Genomic DNA, 10,000 nt, shown 5'->3' with positions numbered 1-10,000 from the left:
CGAAGCGCGTATCAAGCACGCTGGGCAAAGTCGACAGAAGCGCGTAATAGTGGCATGCCGAAACATATCGAGATAGCGCGTTAAGCGTCGTGCTGGGCATAGCGAGCTGGCGCGGAATGTGCGCGCTGCACATATCGAAAATCTGACACCTCTTGATATTTAGGCTTTCCATTCTCACGTAAGCCCGGCGCCCGCCTTAAAGACGGAACGTTTCGTTCAGTTTAAATAAACTCATTCGCTCGGACAAAGAGTTGATGCTCAGTAAGTACGAGTATACACGCTAGTGCATACAAGTCACCAACGTCCAAAGGACGATTACCACATAAGGGCCATTCGGTCTTAGACACCGACCCGTGGTCATGCTGTGTAGAGAAAGATCCGGAACGTAAACCGTTCGAAGACACTCGAGATACAAGATCCCGAGGAGCGGTGGACTGCTTCTCGACCGAGATCGTAGAATAGCCACGCGCCCAGCGATGCCTCGACCGGCACGCCCGGACCGACGCTTCTCTTATAGATACCGAGTGGCCGGCCGAGAGGCCGGCGACGGCCGACCGTAGCCGCGCGGCCTTACGGTGGGAACTCGCCGCGCGTGCAGCACTCCCGGCCGGTACGCTGCCACTTAGACTCGGCAGATGAACACGTACACGTACGAGGTCGTATAAAAGTAACTTAATACTAAACTGCGGACATTATACTGCTATAATCACAAACTTTCAACATGTTTCAACCACATATTTTAAGACTATATACATACAGATATAGCAATATTGAAAATATTCTAAGTCCCCGTTCGTGTCGCTCCGGAACCGAATGTCGACGGAACGAAATGACAACGGTAGATCCTTATTCCTGGTGCTCGTGGCTCTCTAAAACCATACACTTGTTCTCCTCTGTCTCTTACCTGTGTCGAGATAATCGAGAATCATGGAGCGTTCGTGTCGCTCCGGAACCGAAAGTCGTCGGTTCGAAACGAGAACGTTAGATCCATATTCCTGATCGTTGAGGCACTCTAAAACTATTAGGCTGTTTTGCTCTCTGATGCCCGTGGACCGAGAGAACGTAGAATAACGGAGCGATCGTGTCGCTCCGGAGCCCGAGCGAAAAAATTCTAAGTCCCCGTTCGTGTCGCTCCGGAGCCCGAGCGAAAAAATTCTAAGTCCCCGTTCGTGTCGCTCCGGAACCGAATGTCGACGGAACGAAATGACAACGGTAGATCCTTATTCCTGGTGCTCGTGGCTCTCTAAAACCATACACTTGTTCTCCTCTGTCTCTTACCTGTGTCGAGATAATCGAGAATCATGGAGCGTTCGTGTCGCTCCGGAACCGAAAGTCGTCGGTTCGAAACGAGAACGTTAGATCCATATTCCTGATCGTTGAGGCACTCTAAAACTATTAGGCTGTTTTGCTCTCTGATGCCCGTGGACCGAGAGAACGTAGAATAACGGAGCGATCGTGTCGCTCCGGAGCCCGAGCGAAAAAATTCTAAGTCCCCGTTCGTGTCGCTCCGGAGCCCGAGCGAAAAAATTCTAAGTCCCCGTTCGTGTCGCTCCGGAACCGAATGTCGACGGAACGAAATGACAACGGTAGATCCTTATTCCTGGTGCTCGTGGCTCTCTAAAACCATACACTTGTTCTCCTCTGTCTCTTACCTGTGTCGAGATAATCGAGAATCATGGAGCGTTCGTGTCGCTCCGGAACCGAAAGTCGTCGGTTCGAAACGAGAACGTTAGATCCATATTCCTGATCGTTGAGGCACTCTAAAACTATTAGGCTGTTTTGCTCTCTGATGCCCGTGGACCGAGAGAACGTAGAATAACGGAGCGATCGTGTCGCTCCGGAGCCCGAGCGAAAAAATTCTAAGTCCCCGTTCGTGTCGCTCCGGAGCCCGAGCGAAAAAATTCTAAGTCCCCGTTCGTGTCGCTCCGGAACCGAATGTCGACGGAACGAAATGACAACGGTAGATCCTTATTCCTGGTGCTCGTGGCTCTCTAAAACCATACACTTGTTCTCCTCTGTCTCTTACCTGTGTCGAGATAATCGAGAATCATGGAGCGTTCGTGTCGCTCCGGAACCGAAAGTCGTCGGTTCGAAACGAGAACGTTAGATCCATATTCCTGATCGTTGAGGCACTCTAAAACTATTAGGCTGTTTTGCTCTCTGATGCCCGTGGACCGAGAGAACGTAGAATAACGGAGCGATCGTGTCGCTCCGGAGCCCGAGCGAAAAAATTCTAAGTCCCCGTTCGTGTCGCTCCGGAGCCCGAGCGAAAAAATTCTAAGTCCCCGTTCGTGTCGCTCCGGAACCGAATGTCGACGGAACGAAATGACAACGGTAGATCCTTATTCCTGGTGCTCGTGGCTCTCTAAAACCATACACTTGTTCTCCTCTGTCTCTTACCTGTGTCGAGATAATCGAGAATCATGGAGCGTTCGTGTCGCTCCGGAACCGAAAGTCGTCGGTTCGAAACGAGAACGTTAGATCCATATTCCTGATCGTTGAGGCACTCTAAAACTATTAGGCTGTTTTGCTCTCTGATGCCCGTGGACCGAGAGAACGTAGAATAACGGAGCGATCGTGTCGCTCCGGAGCCCGAGCGAAAAAATTCTAAGTCCCCGTTCGTGTCGCTCCGGAGCCCGAGCGAAAAAATTCTAAGTCCCCGTTCGTGTCGCTCCGGAACCGAATGTCGACGGAACGAAATGACAACGGTAGATCCTTATTCCTGGTGCTCGTGGCTCTCTAAAACCATACACTTGTTCTCCTCTGTCTCTTACCTGTGTCGAGATAATCGAGAATCATGGAGCGTTCGTGTCGCTCCGGAACCGAAAGTCGTCGGTTCGAAACGAGAACGTTAGATCCATATTCCTGATCGTTGAGGCACTCTAAAACTATTAGGCTGTTTTGCTCTCTGATGCCCGTGGACCGAGAGAACGTAGAATAACGGAGCGATCGTGTCGCTCCGGAGCCCGAGCGAAAAAATTCTAAGTCCCCGTTCGTGTCGCTCCGGAGCCCGAGCGAAAAAATTCTAAGTCCCCGTTCGTGTCGCTCCGGAACCGAATGTCGACGGAACGAAATGACAACGGTAGATCCTTATTCCTGGTGCTCGTGGCTCTCTAAAACCATACACTTGTTCTCCTCTGTCTCTTACCTGTGTCGAGATAATCGAGAATCATGGAGCGTTCGTGTCGCTCCGGAACCGAAAGTCGTCGGTTCGAAACGAGAACGTTAGATCCATATTCCTGATCGTTGAGGCACTCTAAAACTATTAGGCTGTTTTGCTCTCTGATGCCCGTGGACCGAGAGAACGTAGAATAACGGAGCGATCGTGTCGCTCCGGAGCCCGAGCGAAAAAATTCTAAGTCCCCGTTCGTGTCGCTCCGGAGCCCGAGCGAAAAAATTCTAAGTCCCCGTTCGTGTCGCTCCGGAACCGAATGTCGACGGAACGAAATGACAACGGTAGATCCTTATTCCTGGTGCTCGTGGCTCTCTAAAACCATACACTTGTTCTCCTCTGTCTCTTACCTGTGTCGAGATAATCGAGAATCATGGAGCGTTCGTGTCGCTCCGGAACCGAAAGTCGTCGGTTCGAAACGAGAACGTTAGATCCATATTCCTGATCGTTGAGGCACTCTAAAACTATTAGGCTGTTTTGCTCTCTGATGCCCGTGGACCGAGAGAACGTAGAATAACGGAGCGATCGTGTCGCTCCGGAGCCCGAGCGAAAAAATTCTAAGTCCCCGTTCGTGTCGCTCCGGAGCCCGAGCGAAAAAATTCTAAGTCCCCGTTCGTGTCGCTCCGGAACCGAATGTCGACGGAACGAAATGACAACGGTAGATCCTTATTCCTGGTGCTCGTGGCTCTCTAAAACCATACACTTGTTCTCCTCTGTCTCTTACCTGTGTCGAGATAATCGAGAATCATGGAGCGTTCGTGTCGCTCCGGAACCGAAAGTCGTCGGTTCGAAACGAGAACGTTAGATCCATATTCCTGATCGTTGAGGCACTCTAAAACTATTAGGCTGTTTTGCTCTCTGATGCCCGTGGACCGAGAGAACGTAGAATAACGGAGCGATCGTGTCGCTCCGGAGCCCGAGCGAAAAAATTCTAAGTCCCCGTTCGTGTCGCTCCGGAGCCCGAGCGAAAAAATTCTAAGTCCCCGTTCGTGTCGCTCCGGAACCGAATGTCGACGGAACGAAATGACAACGGTAGATCCTTATTCCTGGTGCTCGTGGCTCTCTAAAACCATACACTTGTTCTCCTCTGTCTCTTACCTGTGTCGAGATAATCGAGAATCATGGAGCGTTCGTGTCGCTCCGGAACCGAAAGTCGTCGGTTCGAAACGAGAACGTTAGATCCATATTCCTGATCGTTGAGGCACTCTAAAACTATTAGGCTGTTTTGCTCTCTGATGCCCGTGGACCGAGAGAACGTAGAATAACGGAGCGATCGTGTCGCTCCGGAGCCCGAGCGAAAAAATTCTAAGTCCCCGTTCGTGTCGCTCCGGAGCCCGAGCGAAAAAATTCTAAGTCCCCGTTCGTGTCGCTCCGGAACCGAATGTCGACGGAACGAAATGACAACGGTAGATCCTTATTCCTGGTGCTCGTGGCTCTCTAAAACCATACACTTGTTCTCCTCTGTCTCTTACCTGTGTCGAGATAATCGAGAATCATGGAGCGTTCGTGTCGCTCCGGAACCGAAAGTCGTCGGTTCGAAACGAGAACGTTAGATCCATATTCCTGATCGTTGAGGCACTCTAAAACTATTAGGCTGTTTTGCTCTCTGATGCCCGTGGACCGAGAGAACGTAGAATAACGGAGCGATCGTGTCGCTCCGGAGCCCGAGCGAAAAAATTCTAAGTCCCCGTTCGTGTCGCTCCGGAGCCCGAGCGAAAAAATTCTAAGTCCCCGTTCGTGTCGCTCCGGAACCGAATGTCGACGGAACGAAATGACAACGGTAGATCCTTATTCCTGGTGCTCGTGGCTCTCTAAAACCATACACTTGTTCTCCTCTGTCTCTTACCTGTGTCGAGATAATCGAGAATCATGGAGCGTTCGTGTCGCTCCGGAACCGAAAGTCGTCGGTTCGAAACGAGAACGTTAGATCCATATTCCTGATCGTTGAGGCACTCTAAAACTATTAGGCTGTTTTGCTCTCTGATGCCCGTGGACCGAGAGAACGTAGAATAACGGAGCGATCGTGTCGCTCCGGAGCCCGAGCGAAAAAATTCTAAGTCCCCGTTCGTGTCGCTCCGGAGCCCGAGCGAAAAAATTCTAAGTCCCCGTTCGTGTCGCTCCGGAACCGAATGTCGACGGAACGAAATGACAACGGTAGATCCTTATTCCTGGTGCTCGTGGCTCTCTAAAACCATACACTTGTTCTCCTCTGTCTCTTACCTGTGTCGAGATAATCGAGAATCATGGAGCGTTCGTGTCGCTCCGGAACCGAAAGTCGTCGGTTCGAAACGAGAACGTTAGATCCATATTCCTGATCGTTGAGGCACTCTAAAACTATTAGGCTGTTTTGCTCTCTGATGCCCGTGGACCGAGAGAACGTAGAATAACGGAGCGATCGTGTCGCTCCGGAGCCCGAGCGAAAAAATTCTAAGTCCCCGTTCGTGTCGCTCCGGAGCCCGAGCGAAAAAATTCTAAGTCCCCGTTCGTGTCGCTCCGGAACCGAATGTCGACGGAACGAAATGACAACGGTAGATCCTTATTCCTGGTGCTCGTGGCTCTCTAAAACCATACACTTGTTCTCCTCTGTCTCTTACCTGTGTCGAGATAATCGAGAATCATGGAGCGTTCGTGTCGCTCCGGAACCGAAAGTCGTCGGTTCGAAACGAGAACGTTAGATCCATATTCCTGATCGTTGAGGCACTCTAAAACTATTAGGCTGTTTTGCTCTCTGATGCCCGTGGACCGAGAGAACGTAGAATAACGGAGCGATCGTGTCGCTCCGGAGCCCGAGCGAAAAAATTCTAAGTCCCCGTTCGTGTCGCTCCGGAGCCCGAGCGAAAAAATTCTAAGTCCCCGTTCGTGTCGCTCCGGAACCGAATGTCGACGGAACGAAATGACAACGGTAGATCCTTATTCCTGGTGCTCGTGGCTCTCTAAAACCATACACTTGTTCTCCTCTGTCTCTTACCTGTGTCGAGATAATCGAGAATCATGGAGCGTTCGTGTCGCTCCGGAACCGAAAGTCGTCGGTTCGAAACGAGAACGTTAGATCCATATTCCTGATCGTTGAGGCACTCTAAAACTATTAGGCTGTTTTGCTCTCTGATGCCCGTGGACCGAGAGAACGTAGAATAACGGAGCGATCGTGTCGCTCCGGAGCCCGAGCGAAAAAATTCTAAGTCCCCGTTCGTGTCGCTCCGGAGCCCGAGCGAAAAAATTCTAAGTCCCCGTTCGTGTCGCTCCGGAACCGAATGTCGACGGAACGAAATGACAACGGTAGATCCTTATTCCTGGTGCTCGTGGCTCTCTAAAACCATACACTTGTTCTCCTCTGTCTCTTACCTGTGTCGAGATAATCGAGAATCATGGAGCGTTCGTGTCGCTCCGGAACCGAAAGTCGTCGGTTCGAAACGAGAACGTTAGATCCATATTCCTGATCGTTGAGGCACTCTAAAACTATTAGGCTGTTTTGCTCTCTGATGCCCGTGGACCGAGAGAACGTAGAATAACGGAGCGATCGTGTCGCTCCGGAGCCCGAGCGAAAAAATTCTAAGTCCCCGTTCGTGTCGCTCCGGAGCCCGAGCGAAAAAATTCTAAGTCCCCGTTCGTGTCGCTCCGGAACCGAATGTCGACGGAACGAAATGACAACGGTAGATCCTTATTCCTGGTGCTCGTGGCTCTCTAAAACCATACACTTGTTCTCCTCTGTCTCTTACCTGTGTCGAGATAATCGAGAATCATGGAGCGTTCGTGTCGCTCCGGAACCGAAAGTCGTCGGTTCGAAACGAGAACGTTAGATCCATATTCCTGATCGTTGAGGCACTCTAAAACTATTAGGCTGTTTTGCTCTCTGATGCCCGTGGACCGAGAGAACGTAGAATAACGGAGCGATCGTGTCGCTCCGGAGCCCGAGCGAAAAAATTCTAAGTCCCCGTTCGTGTCGCTCCGGAGCCCGAGCGAAAAAATTCTAAGTCCCCGTTCGTGTCGCTCCGGAACCGAATGTCGACGGAACGAAATGACAACGGTAGATCCTTATTCCTGGTGCTCGTGGCTCTCTAAAACCATACACTTGTTCTCCTCTGTCTCTTACCTGTGTCGAGATAATCGAGAATCATGGAGCGTTCGTGTCGCTCCGGAACCGAAAGTCGTCGGTTCGAAACGAGAACGTTAGATCCATATTCCTGATCGTTGAGGCACTCTAAAACTATTAGGCTGTTTTGCTCTCTGATGCCCGTGGACCGAGAGAACGTAGAATAACGGAGCGATCGTGTCGCTCCGGAGCCCGAGCGAAAAAATTCTAAGTCCCCGTTCGTGTCGCTCCGGAGCCCGAGCGAAAAAATTCTAAGTCCCCGTTCGTGTCGCTCCGGAACCGAATGTCGACGGAACGAAATGACAACGGTAGATCCTTATTCCTGGTGCTCGTGGCTCTCTAAAACCATACACTTGTTCTCCTCTGTCTCTTACCTGTGTCGAGATAATCGAGAATCATGGAGCGTTCGTGTCGCTCCGGAACCGAAAGTCGTCGGTTCGAAACGAGAACGTTAGATCCATATTCCTGATCGTTGAGGCACTCTAAAACTATTAGGCTGTTTTGCTCTCTGATGCCCGTGGACCGAGAGAACGTAGAATAACGGAGCGATCGTGTCGCTCCGGAGCCCGAGCGAAAAAATTCTAAGTCCCCGTTCGTGTCGCTCCGGAGCCCGAGCGAAAAAATTCTAAGTCCCCGTTCGTGTCGCTCCGGAACCGAATGTCGACGGAACGAAATGACAACGGTAGATCCTTATTCCTGGTGCTCGTGGCTCTCTAAAACCATACACTTGTTCTCCTCTGTCTCTTACCTGTGTCGAGATAATCGAGAATCATGGAGCGTTCGTGTCGCTCCGGAACCGAAAGTCGTCGGTTCGAAACGAGAACGTTAGATCCATATTCCTGATCGTTGAGGCACTCTAAAACTATTAGGCTGTTTTGCTCTCTGATGCCCGTGGACCGAGAGAACGTAGAATAACGGAGCGATCGTGTCGCTCCGGAGCCCGAGCGAAAAAATTCTAAGTCCCCGTTCGTGTCGCTCCGGAGCCCGAGCGAAAAAATTCTAAGTCCCCGTTCGTGTCGCTCCGGAACCGAATGTCGACGGAACGAAATGACAACGGTAGATCCTTATTCCTGGTGCTCGTGGCTCTCTAAAACCATACACTTGTTCTCCTCTGTCTCTTACCTGTGTCGAGATAATCGAGAATCATGGAGCGTTCGTGTCGCTCCGGAACCGAAAGTCGTCGGTTCGAAACGAGAACGTTAGATCCATATTCCTGATCGTTGAGGCACTCTAAAACTATTAGGCTGTTTTGCTCTCTGATGCCCGTGGACCGAGAGAACGTAGAATAACGGAGCGATCGTGTCGCTCCGGAGCCCGAGCGAAAAAATTCTAAGTCCCCGTTCGTGTCGCTCCGGAGCCCGAGCGAAAAAATTCTAAGTCCCCGTTCGTGTCGCTCCGGAACCGAATGTCGACGGAACGAAATGACAACGGTAGATCCTTATTCCTGGTGCTCGTGGCTCTCTAAAACCATACACTTGTTCTCCTCTGTCTCTTACCTGTGTCGAGATAATCGAGAATCATGGAGCGTTCGTGTCGCTCCGGAACCGAAAGTCGTCGGTTCGAAACGAGAACGTTAGATCCATATTCCTGATCGTTGAGGCACTCTAAAACTATTAGGCTGTTTTGCTCTCTGATGCCCGTGGACCGAGAGAACGTAGAATAACGGAGCGATCGTGTCGCTCCGGAGCCCGAGCGAAAAAATTCTAAGTCCCCGTTCGTGTCGCTCCGGAGCCCGAGCGAAAAAATTCTAAGTCCCCGTTCGTGTCGCTCCGGAACCGAATGTCGACGGAACGAAATGACAACGGTAGATCCTTATTCCTGGTGCTCGTGGCTCTCTAAAACCATACACTTGTTCTCCTCTGTCTCTTACCTGTGTCGAGATAATCGAGAATCATGGAGCGTTCGTGTCGCTCCGGAACCGAAAGTCGTCGGTTCGAAACGAGAACGTTAGATCCATATTCCTGATCGTTGAGGCACTCTAAAACTATTAGGCTGTTTTGCTCTCTGATGCCCGTGGACCGAGAGAACGTAGAATAACGGAGCGATCGTGTCGCTCCGGAGCCCGAGCGAAAAAATTCTAAGTCCCCGTTCGTGTCGCTCCGGAGCCCGAGCGAAAAAATTCTAAGTCCCCGTTCGTGTCGCTCCGGAGCCCGAGCGAAAAAATTCCAAGTCCCCGTTCGTGTCGCTCCGGATTGCTGAGTCGAATTGTGTGCAAGTGCCAGCGGCGTAGTGTTTCTTCGGCCGTTGCGCAGTATTGCCGGCGGGGTATCGTTTCGTCGTTCGTGGTGTACGACTAGTGGAATATTTACCTACGTATAAATAATCTGCGCATGAATGGCGGGAGTATTTAACGGGTGCGTTCGATAGAGAATATGGTCAAGTACACGGTCGTATTGGTCCGATTTGTTTCAACGAGATTCCCTCTGTCCCTATCTTTTTTTTTCTATGTCGACGTTCTATACGCCAGCAGCGTATTGCTTTCTCGCCTACTGCGTACAAGTGCCAGCGGCGTATTGTTTTCTCGCCTACTGCGTACATGTGCCAGCGGCGTATTGTTTCGTAGTTCGCTGTGGCCGACTAGTCGGATGTTTGCGCGCTTATAAACAATGCGCGCAAACGCGGCGGGAACGCGCACCGCGCGCGTTCGATAGAGAATATCGTCAAGTTTACGTTGATATTGGTCCGATTTGTTTCAACGAGATTCCCTCTGTCCCTATCTTTTTTTTTCTATGTCGACG

The sequence above is a fragment of the Calliopsis andreniformis genome, unplaced genomic scaffold (assembly GCF_051401765.1).
Source record: "Calliopsis andreniformis isolate RMS-2024a unplaced genomic scaffold, iyCalAndr_principal scaffold0412, whole genome shotgun sequence".
NCBI classification, from domain to species: Eukaryota; Metazoa; Arthropoda; class Insecta; order Hymenoptera; family Andrenidae; genus Calliopsis; species Calliopsis andreniformis.
The sequence above is the reverse complement of the archived record's forward strand: the minus strand, read 5'-3'. Positions refer to the sequence as shown.